Source organism: Schistocerca serialis, chromosome 2, assembly GCF_023864345.2.
Source record: "Schistocerca serialis cubense isolate TAMUIC-IGC-003099 chromosome 2, iqSchSeri2.2, whole genome shotgun sequence".
Classification (NCBI taxonomy): domain Eukaryota; kingdom Metazoa; phylum Arthropoda; class Insecta; order Orthoptera; family Acrididae; genus Schistocerca; species Schistocerca serialis.
The window spans coordinates 186,696,428-186,704,420 of record NC_064639.1 but is presented as its reverse complement, the minus strand read 5'-3'; positions in this window follow the sequence as shown (position 1 = coordinate 186,704,420).

Below are 7,993 nucleotides of genomic sequence, written 5' to 3'. Positions count from 1 at the left end.
CCTACTGATAATTAATCTGCATAGTCATCCCGTTTATATGAGATCAAGATCGTAAATTTAATTTTTCGACCCTGCAAGGTAACACCAAACTTAAATTTAAAAAAAGTTTTCTGTTTCATGTTGTGAACTTTCTACATCAACTACCTCCAGAGCAATGGTAGAGAGCTAAATGAACCAGTGTATGTTCGCTCTGTGGTGCCAAGCTCATCCCATGGTGTAAGGCAAGGGTAGTTTGCTGGTTCAGCTCTTGTTGGGCTACTGGATCAGTTGTTTTCTGTTTTCACTGTAAATAGTCAGAACAGAATTCAGAACAAAATGCCAAGAAAAGCTTAGCATTGCACCAATTGAACATCAGCTTATTTTTAATTGTTAACATTCTTCTGTAATACTTTAAACTTCGTTCTTTATTATTTTGTCATTGATACTGTTATTTGTTAACTCGCAAGAGCTTTTCTACACCTATTTGGTACCGATGCACTTTCTACCAAGTGGTTAAATTAAAGTTTCCCTATTTAACATGTTCTAACAAAGAAACTAATTACCATACGAGGACCAAACTTGGTAGCATTAACGTCAGGCAAATGGGGAAGAGAAATAATGCAGAAACAATTCAACTGAAACACTTTTAATGTGTTGCTATGGTACATCATACCATTACATACTGGTACCATTACTGCTACAAAAGGGGCTAAAATATGCCACCCATCAGTGTCCAGAAGAGTCTGAAAGTGTAGGAGTGCATTCTGCACAGCAGAACAAAGCATATCCGTACCTCTCTTGATATGCTGTGCTTCATTTCAGCACATGTTTGAATGTTCCTCTTTTAAACTCTGTCCAGGTAGTCCCAGAACCAGAAAGCAAAGAGAGTGAGATCAGGTGATCGTACCAGTCAAGCATTTGGAAACAATTGGCTGATAATTCAATCATTTCTAAATGTGTTTCAGAGAAGCAGGCAAACTTCACAAGTGATGTGCAGTGGGGCCCCGTCTTGCATGAAAACTGTTGAGTTCACTTTCCTGTAGGGCGGGTATGACATGCTGGCAAAGCGTATCACAATAACACTAGCCAGTTACACTGCTTGTCTTCGGTTCTTGAATGCCAACCTCTTCAAAAAAGAATGGGCCAATGATGAACATAGCTGTGAAGCTACACCATATGGTGACACGTTCACCGTGCAGAGAAAGTTCACGTACTGTTCACCGTGCAGAGAAAGTTCACGTACGGTGACTGGAGGTGAACATCCCCACACTTGGCAATGCTGTCTGTTCACCTCACCTGTCAGAGAAAAATGAGCTTTGTATGTCCATAAGATTGTCCAGAGCCAGCTCTCATCAACTTCAGTCCTTTCAAGAAAGTGGAGAGTGAAGTCAACACTTCGTTAAGCATCCTGCGAAGCAACCTGCTGTACGATATGCATCTCATACAGATACCATTTCAGAATGGTTCAAAGCACCTTCCGTAGAGTTGACCGCGGGATGTTCAATTGTCGAGACTCAGGACACTCACTGCCTGGAATTGTGCGCAGTGTTGTCTGCCATAGCAACAGTGATTCCATCTATCACCTGTGGTGCAACCTGTCGTCGGCCTCTTCCCGGAGCGACGCTCAGTCCTCCAGTTGATTCGAACTTCTTCACGATGCTCCACACAGCAGGTGGAAAAAGAGGACCCTTCCGAAATCATTTCAACCGGCGATATTCTCGAAATGCAGCTGCAGCAGTATTGTTGTTTTGATAATAGAGCTTCACCAATAATGCACTGTTCCTTTTGTCCAAGCTCATGTTTACACGTCAACAAGTGCACTGCAACTACGAATCAAGATGACTGATCATGGCACCTTGTGGCCATAGATGGAACTGGATGGTGGCACTGTGATGCACGAAAATCGCGCACCCCATACTCTGGCCATTAATGCTACCAAGTTTGGCACTCAAGTGGTAAATAGCTACAATGTGTTAAACAGGGAAAGTTTAATTATAGCCACTCAATATATACACGGACAGAAAAAAAATCGCAACACCAAGGAAGAGTTGTGCTACATAAATGAAAGTTGGTAGGAATGTTTCTACATCTGGAAGATGACGTCTATTCAAATTTTGCTCCAGTTGCTTAAGAGTGGCACTAGTAGCACCACTATGAGGATGCAGATCAGGATTGCTTTAAATGCACACTATAACGGGCGTGAATGTTAGTTTCCTATGAGAGTTGATGTTAGTCAAGAATGCTTTAGGGCGACAGAGATGACATTATCACCACCTCAATGAGTTTGCATGAGTTTGTGTAACAGGGTTGTAAGATACTGGATATTACTTATGCAATGTTGCAGAAAGACTTGGCAGGAATGTAGCCACTATACATGATTGCTGGCAGCAGTGGTCACAAGAATGTATGGTGGCAAGAAGACCGGACTCTGGATGGCTATGTGGCACTGCCGACAGTGAAGACCATTGCATTAGTTGTGTGACTCTGGCACATCGTATAGCATCTGCAGCAGCAATCTGAGAAGCATTTGGCATCACGGTGATACAACCAGCTTTTACAAATCCATTACTTCAAGGACAGCTCTGAGCCAGACACCCTGTAGTGTGCATTCCATGGAACCCAAAGCACCCGCCATTTGTGGCTTCAGTGGTATCAGGTCAGAGTTCATTGGAGGGCAGGGTGGAGGTCTGTCATGTTTTCTGATGAAAGCTGGTTTTGCTTTGGTGCCAGTGATGGCCAGGTGTCGGTTAGGAGGAAGTCAGTTGAAAGCCTGCAACCAACCTGTCTGCCTGCTAGACGCATTGGATCCAAACGTGGAGTTATGGTCTGGGTTGTGACTCGGTATGACAGCAGGAGAACTCTCACGGTTATTCCACGATTGCAAATTTGTACGTCAGTCTGGTGATTTGACCTCCTGTGCTGCCATTCGTGAACAGCATTCCAGGGGGTGTTTTCCAACAGGATAACACTCACCCACACACCACTGTGACAACCCAGCATGCTCTACAGTGTCATGTTGCTTTGGTCTTCTAGATCACCAGATCTGTCTCCAGTCAAGCATATATGGGACATCACTGGATGACAACTTCAGCACCATCCACAAATAGCATTAACTGTTCCTGGATTGAACAACCAAGCCCAACAGGCATAGAACTCCGTACTGCGAACTGATATCACACACCTGCACAACACAATAAATGCATGTTGCATGCTCACATTCAACATCCTGTCTGTTACACCAGTTATTAAAGTACAGGCATTTCACATTCGCATTGGCTTATCTCGTGGTTACTGTCCATAAATTTCATTGCTCTACATTAATTATTTTTTGGTGTTATGATTCCTTTTTTTGTCAGTGTACCTTGCCAATGCAAATTACCATTGAGTCTGGGAGAATAAAATGTCGGGTATTTTGCCATACAGAATTCATGAAGTTAGGAAGTATCAGGAAATAACATTGCATAATAACCAAGTACACTCGCACCTTGCTCAGAGTGTCTGTATATGATGAGCACGACAAACATTTCATTACATAGCTGCCCCTAGCACAGCTAAGAATTGGCAACATCGCTGCAAATATTTGGTAACCTTGCGACAGTGCACTTACCTCCACATGTAGTCCTCAATCATTCCACTAAATTCGCTTCAAATTGCCTTTCCATTTTTATGACTTTCGATACATAATCCTCATGTAAAATGAGACACTGACACAGAAAATTTAATTTTTGGACTGAGAAATGCCCTACTTAGCAAAGGTAAAAACTGTTCTTAGTTTTAACATGGCATTATGAGGCTCAGCGACCAATACTGCGATGATGGAAACCTGCTCCCAGCAGTGTCTCACTAGCTCCGTTTCATCACACCTGGCTGGTGAAACAGGGGTGGGCTGAGTTGCGAGTTCTAATCGTGCTGCAGACCAGTGTAATCTAGTTAATTATTTCCCGTTTAATATAATGCGGCTGAAAATTGCTAGAAGAAATTCTTTAGCAAAACTTAAAGAAAATCTTTACACATGAAGTCTCCTCACAAGCTCAACTCAGTCATGGCCATAGATGTCATCTTTGTGAATACCAATCTTCTTCCCTATACAAACATCTCTTAAGAATTTTGACTCTATGATCAATCATAGGAACTTGAGTTTTGTCCATCATGTAAGACCCATATGTCAGAGGAATAGTTACAAAGTGAATATGGTTCCTCTGTGCTAAAGATGCGAAAAGTAACTAGGAACCCCTGTGGAAATTTGCTGACACTATTGTTAGCAGCTAGCTTCTGCTCTCAGCAGCTTCAAAACTGGGCTTTTTTTTTTTTTTTTTTTTTTTTTTTTTTTTTTTTTTTTTTTTTTTTTTTAATCTAACTGAATATTTTATATATCAATTTTTATCAGCATTATGTCCTCCATGAATCCCTACATGGACCTCAAAAGGTGGAGCGTGCCTGCGTTACTGTAGAGCGTGCACTACGAGGTATTCACACAGTTTATCGCATACATTTACTTTGAGTAACCAAACAATGACAGTGAACTCATTACACTAAAGTTACTGACTGTGGCTTGACAAAAACATATAAATTTCCGACAAAAAATTTACATGAAGAAATGCTTCTAAAAGGGGAAACAATGAGATATAAGACCTTAGAAGTAACATTAAACAGATCATGTTATGTAGTCACATTGGCTCACAAACCACAAAATTAATTTTGAGCCACCCTCAAGTCTTACACATTAGTGTAATACAACACTCACCATACAAAAACAGGTAGTCTGCCGCCATTGCTGTTGAGTGTGAAATGCAAACCATAGGCACTTATTTGTGGTGCATCACTCAACAATAAAAAATCTTTTTATGCTCTCCAAAGTGATGAGCAGTAGCTGACACTTTCAACAAAGTGTGAGGGAGTGGGGCTCCGCTGGATGCCACTAAAGTGCGCCCTGGAGAGCTCCAACATATGCAGTGTTCAGAGGCAAACACTCTGCCAAGAAGTCTTTCGTAAAAATATCATTGGATAGTACTTTATTACCAGTGGCCAGGAAGTGAAATACATTGTCGTTGTGTTACCATTACACTCAGGTTTCAGCATTCAGACAAAAGACACTAAAAAAATTTAGGTAACGAACAGTTTCAACCAGGGGACGTTGCAGTCGTATGACCCACTGTTTGTCACTAGACAACGGGTGTAGACGTAGTATAACAAGGAGACAAAACTTCCTTCATGAACTACTGCAGCCTACAGTGTTGTACGATTGTGCAGACAGCCAGCGTGTCCCGCTTATTTGTCCCATGCCGCAATCAGCATGGGCTTACTCCGCAGCAGCCGGCCAGGTTTTTTCCTAAAAGAGTGCAGCTACAGTGCTGATTGGGGAAAATGAATAGATTAAAAAACTAATTCAGGGGCTGTTTTCAACTCACAGAATCAATTAGCACGTGTTTTACCTTGCCAAGGGTAGACTAGTTGCCCTTGCGCCAAGAGGAACCTGGGGCAAGGAAATTATTTTCAGTAGTATTCCAGTTGCAAAAGACACAAATGTCAGGTCCACAGGGAATTTCTAGACTTATTTTGACTGCAGAGAAACAACAAAGCTTTATTATGTTTCTGTCTGTGGGATCATAATAATTTACGAAAAATCCATTATGGCAGTTGGGAATGAGCAGAGTAGTGGTGATGTATGATGTGTCTGATAGCCTATTACTTTTGTTTATAACCTCCAAAATTAGGTGTCTGCCTGCTACGAAGAAATTAAATTGTCTACAGAAAGGGGTAAGTGTAGATGTATTGCTGTGACTGAATAGTATTTGAGTTGTCTGCAAATGGACTCTTATTAAATTTTGAGAAAACACAGTATATACATTTCAGTCCAGTAAATGGCATAACATTATTGATGAATATAGAGTTTGAGCAGAAGTCTGTTGCTAAGTCAGAATATTCAAAATTTATGCGTGTGTGCATTGATGAGAAATTGGACTGGAAGAAACACACTGATGATCTGCTCAAACATTGAGGTTCAGCTACTTGTGCTATTAGGGTTATTGCAAATTTCGGTGATAAACATATCAGTAAAGATTAACCCATGATGCCTATTTTCGTTCACTGCCTTTATATGCCATCATATTTTGGAGTAATTTATCATTAAGAGAAAAAGCATTCATTGCACAAAAGTGTGTAATCGTAATAATAGCTGGAAACTACCCCTGATCACCTTGCAGCTATTTATTTAAGGAACTCAGTATATTCGCAGTACCTTCGCAACACGTATATTCACTTATGAAATTTTTTATTAATAACCCATCCCAATTCAAAAATAATAGCAAAGTATGTAGTTACAACATTAGATAAAAAGATTATCTTCATTGTTCTCGGTTAGATCTGACTTTGACACAGAATGGGGTGAATTACACTGCCACAAAAATCTTTAGTCATCTACCAAACAGCATTAGAAATCCGACAGGACAGCCGATCAGCATTTGGAAACAAATTATAACAGTTTCTGAATGACAACTACTCCTAGTCAACAGATGAATAGTTAGGTATGAAGCAGAAAAAAAAGGAAGGGGGGAGGGGGGGGGGGGGGGGGAGAGAGAGAGAGAGAGAGAGAGAGAGAGAGAGAGAGAGAGAGAGAGAGAGAGAGAGAGAGAAATGTCGTATTCATGACCTATGGAACAAGTATTAATGTAATGTAATGAAAATTACACACATGCACTTAGTGCAGCATTGAGATGTGCTTTGGATGAAAACGGATGGAACCATTCATAAGTGAAAAATGGAAAGAAGTATCACCTGTTACAGTCCACCATATTCTCCTCTCTACATATGGAATTCAAAAGAAAAGTAATCAAAGCTGTCAGTGCTGGATAACAATTAGTGTTCTAGCACAGTCGAAATCGAATCCTCAATTTTTGTTAGTAAGCTTCTGCAGTTTCTGTATAACAAATTCCACACTAATTACTTACTTCATACTTCCAGGATAAAAATATATCACGGTGAAACATAACACACATAAGCACCTTAAATTTATTTCTAAGAAATAAGACATCAATGGAACTTGTAGGATGGAAACAAAAAAAGAACAAACTGGGGACAAGGAACTACTGGCCAGGGGGGGGGGGGGGGGGGGGGGGGTGAAGGAAGCAGCTGGAAGTGTAGTGGGGGCTAACCAGGATGTGTTAAACAGATAATTCCCAATTGCTCATCTTATCTCTTATTTATTGTTTTTTTTTTTTTTTTATGTTTCAAACCAGAAATCAGCATGGGCATGTTAAAAAGCTATCTATACCATCATGCCACTTGGATCCAACGAAGACTAGAACCTCGGGAATAGTACAGGTGAGAACCTTCCTCCAGTAAATCCCCTTTTCCTGCCATCCTCCTGGATTATATATAGCAAATAGAAGAAAATCAACAGTACAAACAAATAATGTGCTGTTACCAATTTAAGGTGCTCTATAAAGAAAGAGAGACAGAGAGAGAGAGAGAGAGAGAGAGAGAGAGAGAGAGAAAGAAAGCTAACTCCAATCGACTGTTTTATAAACAACAGCTACATAAAAAGTCTCTTGCACAAACTATGTGGACGTCATTACAATTTTGACCACAAACATAAACAGGATCACAAATAACTGGAGATTTTTTTTTTATTTTTTAATGAAACTTTCTCCAGGTGCTTATTGAAGCAGACTTTTTCATGCATGCCATATGTCCTTGTAAGGCCACAGACAAAAAAACATACCATTATTTTAATGTCATTTAGTCTCATCCTCAATGGAAGACTAAGAACTGTAGCTAACTTTAAGAACCAACAGTAACATTGAAGGGAAACGCTCTCTTCTGGGAAACATACATCATCCTCTTTAGTAGTTACTTCAAATTATGATGTTAAATCTGTTAATCTCTTAAAACTGAAAATTATCCAGTGAAAATTAATAACAAACAAAAGTATGGTCCCAAAAGTAAGTGTGAATATACGCAAACCTTCCCAAACTGAATACAAAGCTGTAGAGTGAAATCTTTTCTTGGTGAAAGT